Below are 13,637 nucleotides of genomic sequence, written 5' to 3' on the forward strand. Positions count from 1 at the left end.
GAGGAAAATATAGAGTGCAATCTATTTTTTCAATCATGCTTTCCCTTTCCATCATTAATGCAATCCCCTTCTTCAATCATGCATGCAATCCCTTTCTATCATTCATGCAATCCCTTTCTTCATTCATGCAATCACTTATTTCCATGAAAGGAGAGGAAAAGAGAGGAGAAAAAGAGAGAAAAAGTGGGGATAAAAGAGAGGAGAAAGGAGAGGAAAAGAGAGGAGAAAGGAGAGTAAAAGAGAGTAGAAAAAGTGGGGATAAAAGAGAGGAGAAAGGAGAGGAAAAGAGAGGAGAAAAAAAGAGAAAAAGAGAGGAGGGGATAAAAGAGAGGAGAAAAAGAGAGAAAAAGAGACGAGGGGAAAAAAGAGAGAAAAAACACAGCGTCTATATTCGCGTTTAACAGCGTGTCTATAGACACGGCTACTTGTTTCCAACACAGAGTAGACGCGTCTATAGACGCGCTTTTAGACGTGCTCTCAGATGCGTCTATAGACGCGCTCTGACAGACATACTATTCTAAAAAGACAAAAAGCACGATGCGCCAGACACAAAAACACAGTTGTTGTACCAAAAACATTCGTTTCAAAGAGAGCAAAGGACGAATCAAACGAGAGCAACTTTCAAAGAAGATCAACCCTAAAGAGGCTTACCTTGGATAGAGGTATGGAAGCTTCTTATCCTTAAAAGAAGATCAACCCTAAAGAGACTTACCTTGGATAGAGGTATGAAAGCTTCTTGTCCTTCTTCAAAGCTGCTTCTCTTTCTTCTCTTCCTTGTTCACCCTTTGCTTCTCTTTCTTCTCTTCCTTGTTCACCCTCTTCTCTTGTGTGCTTGGAGATGATTGTGTAAGCCTGTAGATAAGTGTGGGTGCTTGAAGATAAGTGTGGATGCTAGGCTATGGATCTGTTAATAGCAAAGCAAGCCCGTTAAAAGTATGTGAAGAAAAGCAAGCGCGCTAAAAGTAGGTTTGAAAATGAAAATCGCGTCTACAGGAGCGTCTAATGTCGCCTCTACTATCGTGTCTAAAACCGCGTGTAATTGCGCGTTTACAGTAGTTTAGATGCACCTATAGACGCATACCTACCACACAGAACAGAGACGTGGTTTTAGACGCGCAAATAGACGCGCCACAGAGTTTTAAGATTAAATATTTGATACAAGAGTAATTTTTTGGGTTGTTTATTTGTAGGATGTCTTCATCTTCAACAAGCAGCTCCAGTGAGGATGAATCCCTCCGTATCCACCATCGCGAAATGTGGTTGGAGAAAAAAATCAAATGTATGTGTGATCGATGTTGCGGAAACATGTATTGTGCACGCAGGATTACACTCAATCACATCTCAAAGTATGGAGAATGGGATGCGACCGTAAACATGGTAAGTGTTAAAGAGTTAAGGTTGATTGAGATACCTATGGGTGTTCATATGTTTGAGTTATGATCCCGTTTTAATTTGATACAGGATGCAGTGCCACACCCGCATATGTTGCCCTATGCTCGTTCGTGAGGAGGCAAAGCGTCGGCGATATGAGGTGGGATCTTCAGGAGGGATCATTACGGACGCCTGGAGTGATGGTGATAGTAGCCCTCTGCCATTACCTCATGAAACCGTGGAGGAGGAGGTGTTTGATGATATGGTGCGGGATTTATATGTCTATCAATCCGAAGGGAGGGATGATAGCATGGCGCAAGACGATCTTTTTACCGCAGCATCGACTCCACTGTTTGAGGGGTGCACATTCTCTGTTCTACGTGTCTCCCTTGAGTTACTAAACTTGCAAACCATCTATGGATGGAGCAATGTAAGTTTGAATGCATTACTCAAGTAAGCTTATGCCATCATTTGATATCTTGCTAGACACACAAATTTACCAGAAACAACACTCTGATTTGTCTTGCATAAACTGCTGTATTTTCTACAGCGGTACTGTAGTACACTCAAATGTCACAACCAGTGACCTCAATGTGCATACATACACCCAATGGCAACTGTTGACCTCCTTGCAGCACACACAGTGTCTGCACAGCCAATCTGTCTTCCTGCAGAGAATCGATGACTTACTCGCAATGCTCAAAATCGCCTGCTTTCTAAAAAACGAAGGTCGTGACGAGCCCGAAACGCGTTTTCGGCCCCAAAACTTAGTCCAATAGGATAATATAGTTGGCCTATAGCTTTACTCCCGCGAAGAAAGCTCCTCAATCAGAGATCGTTTGCCGGTGACTCCCGTAGAGCTCCCAACAAGGGTGTAGTCGCCAACACAAATAGGGAAGAGTAGTTGAAGCTCTTACCCTCGTACCGCTTCCTGTGCTTCTCTTGCTTGTAGCTCAGCCCTTAGCATGAACCAGGCTCTGATACCATGAAAAGATGCAGTGGAGAAGAGAGCTTGAGCTCTTGCAAGCACACATACACTCACAAAACCCTAATAGAGAACACACAAGGTGAGAGGCTGAAAATCTTCTTCTTCTTCACTCAACACTCAACACACCATATACAAAGATAAGAGTACACACTTATGAAAAGGTACTCAACCAAATACATACTAGGGTTCTCTATAGTGTGAACCCAACTAAATGAGCTGGCGCTATAACTATGCCAGTCTCTAGAATGGCTGTCACACAGAGCCTATCATCCCACTAGCCGCATATCACCCATGATCTCACCAACCATGCCAGTGGTGTAAGTGTGGGGCCTATCCCCCAGGCGGCTCATCAGTGTCCACCGCCTCAATAGATGAGCTCGATATCTCAACAAACCATAGGTAGCAGTACAACAGAATGAGGGTTTAGCCGCAAAAATAGCAGTGCTTTTATAACTAGACCCTGGCACTATTTTTGGACTAGCTAGTCTCTTTCTATAGGGCTGTATTAAAGCATGCAGCATCAGTAATTTCTTGAAGGGGCTCACCCAGAAGTTTTTCCTCTTTTGGAGTTCGAAAACCTACCGGGTCCTCTTCTTGAAAATCCATATCGTCTAAGTCTTTTTCAAGGTTGAAATCAAGTTACGGTTGGATTTGAGAATTAGGCACAACTTCAATGTTTAGCTCTCTCTCATCATTAGCCTCCGGCTGGGATGGGTCAGTAATATCCACAAGTAGGGGGGAGACCTTGTTCTACCATTTTCACCTGTTATTTGATTTTAGATTATGAGGTCTAGAAAATTTCCCTTGTCTATTCACTTGTTAAAACCCATCCTGGGCTCCTACGCTCCCATCTAAGGTAGAAGGCTAAAACTTTATAGGGGAATAAGGGGCGGGATTTTTTGCTTGGGAAATCTCTGATGAAATTACCCTCCTTATGGCAATGGTGGAAGCAAGCATTGGGCATATTTTTGGAAACTATAGGTTTCTCAATACAGAAATCACCAAAGTTAATGACCAAGATCTGTGGGAGCTCCTTACTTAGGTCCACTTTAGCCAGGGCTTGCAGGTGCCATCTCAGGTTCAAGTCAATCAACAAACAGGCCTATGTCCAAGCAACTTGCCTATGGGTTCCACTATGAGTTTCAGCAAAGGAAGGTTAGGAAGCTCTACCCACACTAGGTAGATGGAGGGATTTGGAAAGTGCAAGGAGAACTCAAGGTACCATCTGAAAAGGGATAGAGAGGCATTCTTAGTCATCCATTGTCCTGCACCAAGAATATTGAGTGCCATTCCTACATATTTTGGAAGATATTATATATGCTCGATAATAGCACCTCAAGAGATCCAATTTGATCTAATCCAGCTTCTGATTAAATCCATGGGGGTATAGGCCATGACAAATCCCAATCAAGACTCTCGTCATGACACCAATCTCTTACCAAATGGAGAGGAAGAGAGACGGTCAGTTTACTTTTTGAAACTCCACAATCCTCTTGGTTAGAACCATTTATGCCTTTGCCTTCGTTCATTAGCAAGTTTGAGAAGAGTTGCCAGATCTTCTCCTCATCCAAAAGCTTCTCTTCTTTTTTCATCTCCAAGCTCAATAAATCCTGCAGCTCTGGGGGAGACTAGTGTATGAGCTTCTTTGCCTTCCCTTATGTTACTGCATTCATCTTTTCTTGAAAAGAGGGGATTGATATGCAACATCTGTGAAGGTATCTGATTTCTCGGGGGATGAAGGGGCGGAATGGGTATGCATGGCCTCTTGCATGGGGGTTTGGTAGCTAAAAAGGTGGCAAAAGAGGCAAATACTGGAGGTTTCGTTGAGCTTCTGCAAAAAAGCTTCCATATTTGTCACAAAGGAGGGATATCTAGCCACGTGTGTGGGAAGAGATTAGGCCGAGGATGTGAGGTGGGAATACACTCCAAGGCCCTTGGTGCCTTGAGGGTATGCTAGCCCGTGCCAAGGAATATGCATCTTTATGGGGATGAGGTGCAATGGAGCAGCATAGCATGGACCCATGTTAGGCACACGTAGAATCACTCATGCACCGGGTAGGCACATTAACCCTCTTACATTGCGAGTGAGGTTTTGTGATGCCAAGTGCCTCCGAGGAGAGAGGGATGCCCTCCCTGCCTTGACAGTGAGATTTCTCGAATGTGGAAATGGGATCGAAACAGTGGAAATGGCGGACCGGCGAGCCGTGTCATGCCATGCCAACAAGCCAAGACATGGCCAAGCTGGCGAATCATGGATGGAAGGCAAGTCCAGAGTCTAGGCCATGGAGCCGGCGGGCCAAGCATGAAGGCAAGTGAACGGTGGGACCCGCAAGGAAAATGTACGAGACACACTCGATGCGGGCCACTGGTGGAGATGAGTCGTGATGCATGGTTGCTAGAAGGCCGCCTCGCCAGAGCTAGATATCCGAGTCTTGCTCCGCCCGGGCTAACGTGCCTACCCGGTGCATGAGTGCTTCTACGTGTGCCTAACATGGGTCCGTGATGAGAGTTTTGTTTCCTCCACTAAGGGACTATGTGGCTTGCAAGGGCAAGGCCATATGGAAGGGGGGAGAGCCTGACAACCTCCCTAAGTTGGGATACGAGTTGAGAGGGCTACCTTATGGCAGTGCACTAGAGGACACACATGCTTCTAGAGAGGAGGAGATAGAGAGGGATGCTTAGTAGGTCACCACATCGAGAAAGGTCATCATTGCTAGGGTTATGTCCTCAATCCTCTCCCTTTCCTCTTAAATTTAGTTTCATTTCTTTCGATCTCTACATTTTTATTTATATTCATATTTGTATTTATATTTATATTTATATATGTATGTATATATTTCTATTTCATTTTTCCTATTTCTACTCCTATTTATGTTAGAGAGGTTTTCTGAAGAAACAATCATTTCGTGATTCTAGAAGGATTTTATCTTTAAAATGGAATATCTTGATTTGTACTTTGTATTTCATAATTTCTTCTTACAAGTACGTAGATCTGTGCTTTATCTACATTCTAGTGCATTTTTATGTTTTTTTATAGAGATTTGAAGAGAATAGACATTTTTTTAAGATTTTAAGAATGTGTTTAGATTTATTATTTTAGAAAATAGTGCATTACGAATTTCCCTTTTTTTGTGATAGAGCTTCTTCTTCTCTTTAGGTCATTTCTTCTTTCCATAGCTCATTTCTTCTTCTACTTTCAAATTTGCATCTCCAAACAGTTTGTATTTCCCCCGTGTTCTATTGCACTTGTTCACTACAAAGCTAGAGAATGAAGAGTGATTTGATTTTTTGGTGCCATTTTCTTGGAGCCAATGAACCATTTCCCTCTTCATTAATCTTGCTATCAAGGAAAGAAGCAACAAAGAGACAACACAGAGCCAACACAGAGAAACAACAGAGAACAAAAATGAAGGTTAGTAATCTTTTGATGTTGGTTATGTTTTCTTGTTGGTTATATGCATTACTATTCGTAAATAATAAATTTAATAGTAAGATATGTTTTACTATTGGTTAATAATAATAATATGTGCATTATTGTTGGTTAATAATAATATGTGTTAAAGTTGGTGTTAAGTTACACATATGTGTTATTAATCATGAGATAGTGATGTATCTAAGTGTTTCTAGTTTTTAATATTTTAGGAAGCAAGAAGCTCTAAAAAGAGAAGTATACACTTCCAACTAGATGAAGAGTATGCCCTCATTGTATAAGAGAATTAAGGTTTCAATGATGAATCCATCAGTGATGCAATTACATAGAATAGCAGGGAAAAAACATATAGATCTTTGGGTTGATGGGTCTATATATCCACCTAATCCTATTACACAACAATCTCCCCAATTCTTAGGACTAACATCATTTTTCAAGTATGTTTATGAGGGTAATGCAGGGTTACAGGTTTCTACTTGGAGACTTGCAACCCAAGCCCATGTTTCCGCACAACAGATCATGAAACTTAATAGATCATTGTTGGCAAAACAAGAAGAGAACAATGTTTTGCAAGATGCTATGCATGACATGGTTAAAAAATTCCAGTTTGATTAACCAGGTTAATGATTTACAGGCTAGCAATAAGAAGATGAAGACAATACTAGAGAATACTATCACTTATGGGCCCACAACAACACAGGAGGTACGTGAACGCCAAAGGTCATATAAACCTATGCACATGTTGGCAAAGACAGGTGGACAATACAAGCGAAGGATCTATGCACAATGTGATAACATGCAAAAGATGTTTAGCAATCTAGAAAATGAAGTGAATCAAGGAATTGAAAAGGTACTCACTAAAGATATGGTGAAGTCCGTGCTTCCATACCCAAAGTTTAAGTCAGTGTTGGTGATGAAGTTATTATACAATGCTTACAAGAGGTAAGTGATTCCTTCACATCAAATGATGTGCAGGGAATACATGATAAGGTAGGAATAAGTTCTCAGTCTTATGGCATGATATACAAACATTTCGATACAAGGTTTAAAAAAGTGTTGCAAAAGAAAAGGGTGTTGCCTCTTCCTAAACCATTTCATGTGGTGCAAGCATGACAATCATTAAATAGTAAGGTGGAATAACTAATTGGTGAGCCAATGCACTTATGTCACAGACACGTATGCAAGTATGGGTCAAAGGAAGTGCCATTTGTCTTGCACACAAATAACAATTTTGTATTAGATGTATGCAAGTTACAATCTCTAATGGTAAAATTTTACAGTATATCTGTTGTTGCAGAATGTGGAGGCAAGCTAAAATTTAGTTTGAAGCTTGATGAAAGTGAGGTTATCAAAGGTCAAAAGTTAGAACATGTTAGTCTAAATCTCATGAATAGAGCATCTTGCATGGTCATCCTGATTACTTTAGTGTACAGTCTAAGAATGAAATTTGTTGGCTTGCTGGATTTGAAGTTCCAACAAAGGAAGATCATGAGATTTTGAAGATTTTCTTTAACTTGACAAAGATACCTAATACAGTGCATCGTCAAAATCATTGTGAAAGTTTGCACATGGAAGGTTATGGGGAGTATCAAGTGGAATGGCAGCTTGCTGGAGATCTCAAAACTTTGAAGTGCATGTTCGGTGTGTCAAATGCAACAAATGTAGAGTTTCCTTGCATATACTGTATGCGGTCTAGAAAGAAAGGTAAGAATGGGAAAAAACTGGCAAGCAAAGTGTGTCCTACACGTGATCAATTTGTTTGCCGTGGTGGGGGCCAAATGGTATGAGTAGATCCTAAGTGGAATCCTATTATTGACATCCCCTTGACAAGAGTACACTTTTGCACTTTGCATGCTCTAGTGAAGAGGATCATAGATAAATTGGTTTATGAATATGTGTGTTTTGCTTATAAAATGCAACCAGCTCTTCTGATGCCCAAGAAACATGTAAAAGGGTGGAAGAAGTATTATCTAGGATGGGTTTACATCAAGGCCAGGTAGAAATAAAGAAGGATGAAAAAAAAGTCCGGAGCAAGCGGCAATGTACCATGCAAGCCTTGCTTTGGCAGCTCAAAAGAAGCAAGGAAATTCCTCTCTGCACCACGAAATGAAAATGGATAGCTACTAGTACAACAACCAGAGAAATATGAAGCATGGAAAAAGTTACATATGGATGTTCCTGATGGAAGTAATGGAGGAAAGACTAGAGTAGCAAAAGAAAATGTGTGGATTGCTCTTGAAAAATTGGTAGTGCTTTTGCAGAAGATGACATTTGGGCCATATGATTCCAAGGAGTTTGAGGAGGTAATTGGTATATTCTATGCATTAGTTGTTGAAGCCTAGACTTTAAGTAGTATAACACATTACATGGTAAGTGTGACATTATAATTAATTTATATGGTTTTAGAAACTAACTATGATTACGTTGTTTATTGATGTAGCATATATTGCATTCTCATGGTCCTTACTTTGCAAGTGAAGGAATTTTAACGATATGGTCTATACAGGGCATGGAGCGATCTCATTGGCAAGCACGATGTGCTTTCCAAAAGACAACTGCTCATGGAGATGGAATCTATGATGTCGATCCAATGAAATAATTACTTCTATGGTGGTATAGAAAGATATTAATAAGGTTAGAGGAGAAGAAACTTATGTCCAATGGATCACATACAATACATAGAGTCATATGTGAGGTTAGAAAGGCATGATTTGAGAATTCATCAGGTAGAGAGAAACATGCTGAATGGCTGAGAACTCAAGAAAGAGAGGGAAGCAAGTAGAAAACCCGAGAGTCAAGTGTTTCAAATGAGCAAATGCAAGTTAAAACTCCGTAATTTTTTGTTGATGCAAGTATTACTCTACTAAACCAAAATGGCTTTCACATAGAGCTTGTAAACCAATGTGATATATCATCCATAATCTCACTAACTATAACCATAATATTAAATGATTTTATGTGTGAGAGTATATGCATACTTGTGTGTGAACAGTTGTGTTAGTGATGTGATGGATTCTTTGCCAACTGTATACTGCTCATGTTGTCACAGTGAATGACAACTTTGCCATCAATAGGCTCACATAAATCTGTCAAGAGACTCTTTAACCATGTAGCCTCACAAGTAGCAATGGCTGCACCACTGTATTCAGCCTCTGTACTGGATAAAGCAACTGTAGGTTGCTTCTTGCTACTCCATTATATAGGAGGGCCCTCAAGTGACTCTTGACTTTCCATTTCTCATGTGTGACCCTTGGATGCCTAACCCTAACCTTAAACCTTAAGGTTAGTCCTAACCCATGCTCCACTAGAGCTTGTTCCCATGCTCCCATGCTCACAAGCCTAATGTGGGTTAGCCTCCTAGTATATGCACACATAATGTGTATATAACATAGCACACATAATGTACATATAACATACTTCCCCTCTCTCAAAACATTGCACTCTTGCAATGAAAAGAAGGAGAACTGCGCTGAACAATCTCAACCGACTCCCAAGTCGAATTCTCAATTTTCCTATCTTTCCACCTTATTTTAACCTCAGGGATTAGTCAACTACAAAGTTTCCTTTCCCTGAATTCAAGTATCTTATCAGGTTCATGTGGAACATAGGATAATTCATCGACTTCAACGAGTTCTTGAGGAGTACATCCTCACCTCCCAGTTTCCCTTTCAATCTATCGATATGAAAGACTGGATGAACCCTAACAATTGGAGGTAGTCTTAGTTCATACGCAACCGTGCCAATCCGATATATAACTCAAAATGGACCACAATATCTAGGAGATAAATTCGAGCATTTTCCCATTGACAAAGTCTGAAAATCTTTAGGAACATTAAAATAAACCAACGCTCCTGGTTCAAAAGACCGAGATAAGCGTCTCCTATCAGCATAAAACCGTGCCCTATCATGAGCACTCCTGATAGAATCCCGAGCTTCGGTCAGGATTTCCTACATATCACGCAAGAAATCCCTCGATGCATCAAGCTCGATGTCCTTAAGACCGACATCAATAGGTGCCCTGAGTTGATACCCATACATAAGTATGCACGGACTAAAATAATAGCCGTAAATTTAGAACTGTTATAGGCAAATTCCATCATTGGAAGATATTTCCCAATATGATGATTTTCTAGAGACATATGCACAAAGCATATACACTATAATCTGATTCATACACTCTGTTTGCCCATCAGACTACTGCGGATGATCAGAACAATTCACATTCAAAGTAACTTTTTTGTTGTAAACCTTTCGGAATAAAGTAGGAAAACATGGCATTATAAGAGTAGAAACCAGGGATTCATCGGCGCCCCGACATATCCACATCTGCATATGGAATAATTAACGTCTCGAGTTATCCATATCAACATAGAGTCATCAACGTCTCGATGAGTCACATATGTCCATCCGTAAACCTATCAGGTTGATTGTGTAAATCACCTAAAGTACGGAACTAGAGAAAGAAAAACAAAGAAAGAACCCAAATTTCCTTATCCGAACACAACAAGATAAACTTGTTTGAACTCTAAAGAAAGAGATTTCAACAAGTGAAAATGCCGATGAGATTACCCTCATCAGAACATGCAGGCTATAGATAACAGAAGTTTATCTAGAGAATGCCCACACTATAACTTCTAGTGAATTTAGAAAATAAGATTGTCTTTGAATGTTGAGATCAACATGCTAAGTGATGTAAGCAAAGCAACAATCTTGAGCCCAAATTATCCCATAAGATAATATATGTGAGGGATCCCTAGCGTCCCATACCACCATGATACCACCCATACATACCTTAACAATTTGAAACTCCCTAGTATGCCGTCTAGGAAAATATGAATAAATTCTCGTGTAAAAGGAATAAGATGGCCTTATCCAGACTTTCACATACTAAACCTGTCTCTATATACTTGAGAGACTACATCAAGGAATAACTCCTTCTGAGTACATCATTAGAAAAGAAATTGTATTATTGGCGCCTTTCTAATGATAACTACCCAAAACACCATAAAGTTAGGGTAGACAAATAACTCACCTAGATATATAAATAACTAGGTATCCGAGTTGGAATATGTACAAGAGTATAAAAAATATACTCCAAAATTACGTGCAAAAAACGAAGGCAAATGCTACCTTCAAAGCACATGTAAATATTCAAAAGATCAAAAGATCCTTATAAAATCATGGATAAAAGCATAGAAGCTCCTTCAATCCATAAATAACATAGTTGATCATAAAAAACAATGCATACCATCTAATGGACATTTAATCATACCAAAAGAAGCATTAAAATTGGTGGCCATCTCATCAATCCGGAATATATGAACATTTTGTCGTTCAAATAAAACTCCAAAGTAAGAAAGTGAAACACATGTGTGTAGCACTCAATTTAAAAAAACCCTAGACACAAGTGATCTAGGCAGAACCTGATGAGTCCATATAAAACTTGGAAAACATCCAATAAAATCCACCAAAACAAACCGATCAACTAATCCATGATGATAGAGGCTTAAGAAATTAAGCACAAGCCACACTTAAATAAGTGCAAAATAAATTATCATGGAAAAGTGTCAAAGGTGAAATACACTTTGAACGAAAAATATAGCCATCAAAAGAAATTAAGGAACATGTCCAAAAGGAATGGCTAAACAATGGTCAAAAATCATGAATACATCGTTTAGAATTAATCCAAACATAAATATCCATTAATACGAGGTATAATCGTATTAATAATATGCGAATAACATGCATCTATCTAATGTCAGCACGAGAAAACGTACTTCAACATTAAATAACCCTCGAAAATATTAAATTCTCGAGAAAAAGAATTATCATGATTTTTTTCTAATTTTCCCAAATTTATAGGGTCTCAAAATATAATAATTTTGAATTCCACCAAACCTATCTCATGGCATTCCAAACCTATATTTTTTCAGAAAATTTTTAGCAATTTAATTTGCCAAAATACCATTGATATTTTAAAAATACCAATTTTTAGGATTTCTAAATATAATATCTAGAATATTCCTAATTTTCCCTGAGAATCCCATCGTTCACGAATTTCCAATTCCGCCCGACAATTCTCAAATCCAATGAAAATTTTCAATTTTAATGGATTTATCTAATTTTCTGGGTCAAAAAATATAATTTTAAAGGAATTTGAATGGTCACGGGCGCCCGAATGGACACACCACATGCCAAACACCAACCCCACATTTTTCCGACATTTAAAATAACCTTTGTCTAATTTTCCACTAATTTTTAGGAATTTTTTAAAATACCCCGAACGCATTTAGAATACGAACGGTCAAAAAATTTCGGAATTCCAATGCTTTTCCCGGAATACGAAAAGCCAAAAGTTTTGGGAAAATGAAAAGACAAAAAAAATTCGAAATGTGAAAGGTCAAAGGTTTCCGGAATACGGAAGGTCAAAAGTTTTTTCGGAATTCGAAAAGCCAAAAGGTTTCGGGAAAACGGAAAGCCAAAGGTTTTCCGGAAGTTGAAAAGCCAAGAAATTTTAAGAAGAAATTTTCAGAGAATTTTCAGAAAATTTTTTTCTCAAATCCCCTATTTTCCAGTATTTTCCAGGCTATCTCCAAGCCTTTTTTCTGAAATATATTCAAAAGCTTTTTTTTTTTGAAAATAAAAAACTCATTTTTAAAAAAAATGAAAAAAATAAATATAAGCTTTAATTAGCTTATAGTTCATTTTGATTTTTTAGGGGGGGGGGCCGAATTTTTCCGCCCGGCTGCTGCAGCGCAGCCCCCCCCCTCCCGCGTCTGCGCGCATGGAAGGAGAGAGGGAGGGAGTAGAAAATAAATCCCTCACCTCCTTCTTCTCCCCTCTTTCCTCTCCTTCCTCTCCCTTCCATTCTCTTTCTCCTCCCTTCTCTTTTAAACTGTTAAACAGAGATTAATTTAATCTATTGATTAATTTTTTAATTAAACATATCTTAATCGTAATTATTATTAATTATGATTAATGTTTAAAAAATCATTTTAAAGAGATTTTCTCACGGAAAAGAGAAGGAAAAATCAGATTTGAGAGGCGGAGAGAACCCCACGCACACGGGAGAGCAATTCATGCATCAACACGCTGTCCTCTACTAAATTTCAGTAGAAATTGATAGAAATTTGATCGCATTCTCGTGGAAAAAACCCGCAAAAAATGTATAAAAATACATTTTAAAACAAAAAAATGCTCAAAAATTTTTCTAAAAAATTAGGAAAATTTTCTAAAAATTCTAGAAATTCAGGGAATCCATTCTCTCAAAAATATCCACCATAAACTTTATGGTATTTTTGAAAAAAATTCCATTAATGCTCGATTTTAACCATAAAGAATAGAGAAAAATAGCATTAACTCACGGTATTCCCCCGCAACGTCGATTCGTCCATTGAATTGTAGTAACACATGTTTCAATCACCAAATCGATGATCCATGTGCAATTCATCAACACAAATCAACAAAAAATAACATTTTATTAGTAAATATTAAAATTTACTAAAAAAAATCAACAATTAAATAGAGATTGCTCTGATACCACTGTTAAAACCCTAAGATCTCTCTAGATAATTGCTATGCATAAAACATGCATAAATCAGGCATAAACTCAACCACCCAACCACCCCCGAGCCCAAGGGATGCACACATGAATAATGAATGAAATACATCATACCTCTACCTTGATGTCCCATACCATCAAGAGGTATAACACAATCCAATAGCATATAGCTATAGTGTGAAATGGTAGGTGAGTAGATATGAACCTCTACAAAGAGAGCATAACATAGCCTTGGCCTCATGGAGCCTAAACCTCCAAGCCCCCAAGCTCCCTTGAGTGTGCCCCAT

Source organism: Cibotium barometz, chromosome 59, assembly GCF_041138505.1.
Source record: "Cibotium barometz isolate CiBa-2024 chromosome 59, ASM4113850v1, whole genome shotgun sequence".
Classification (NCBI taxonomy): Eukaryota; Viridiplantae; Streptophyta; class Polypodiopsida; order Cyatheales; family Cibotiaceae; genus Cibotium; species Cibotium barometz.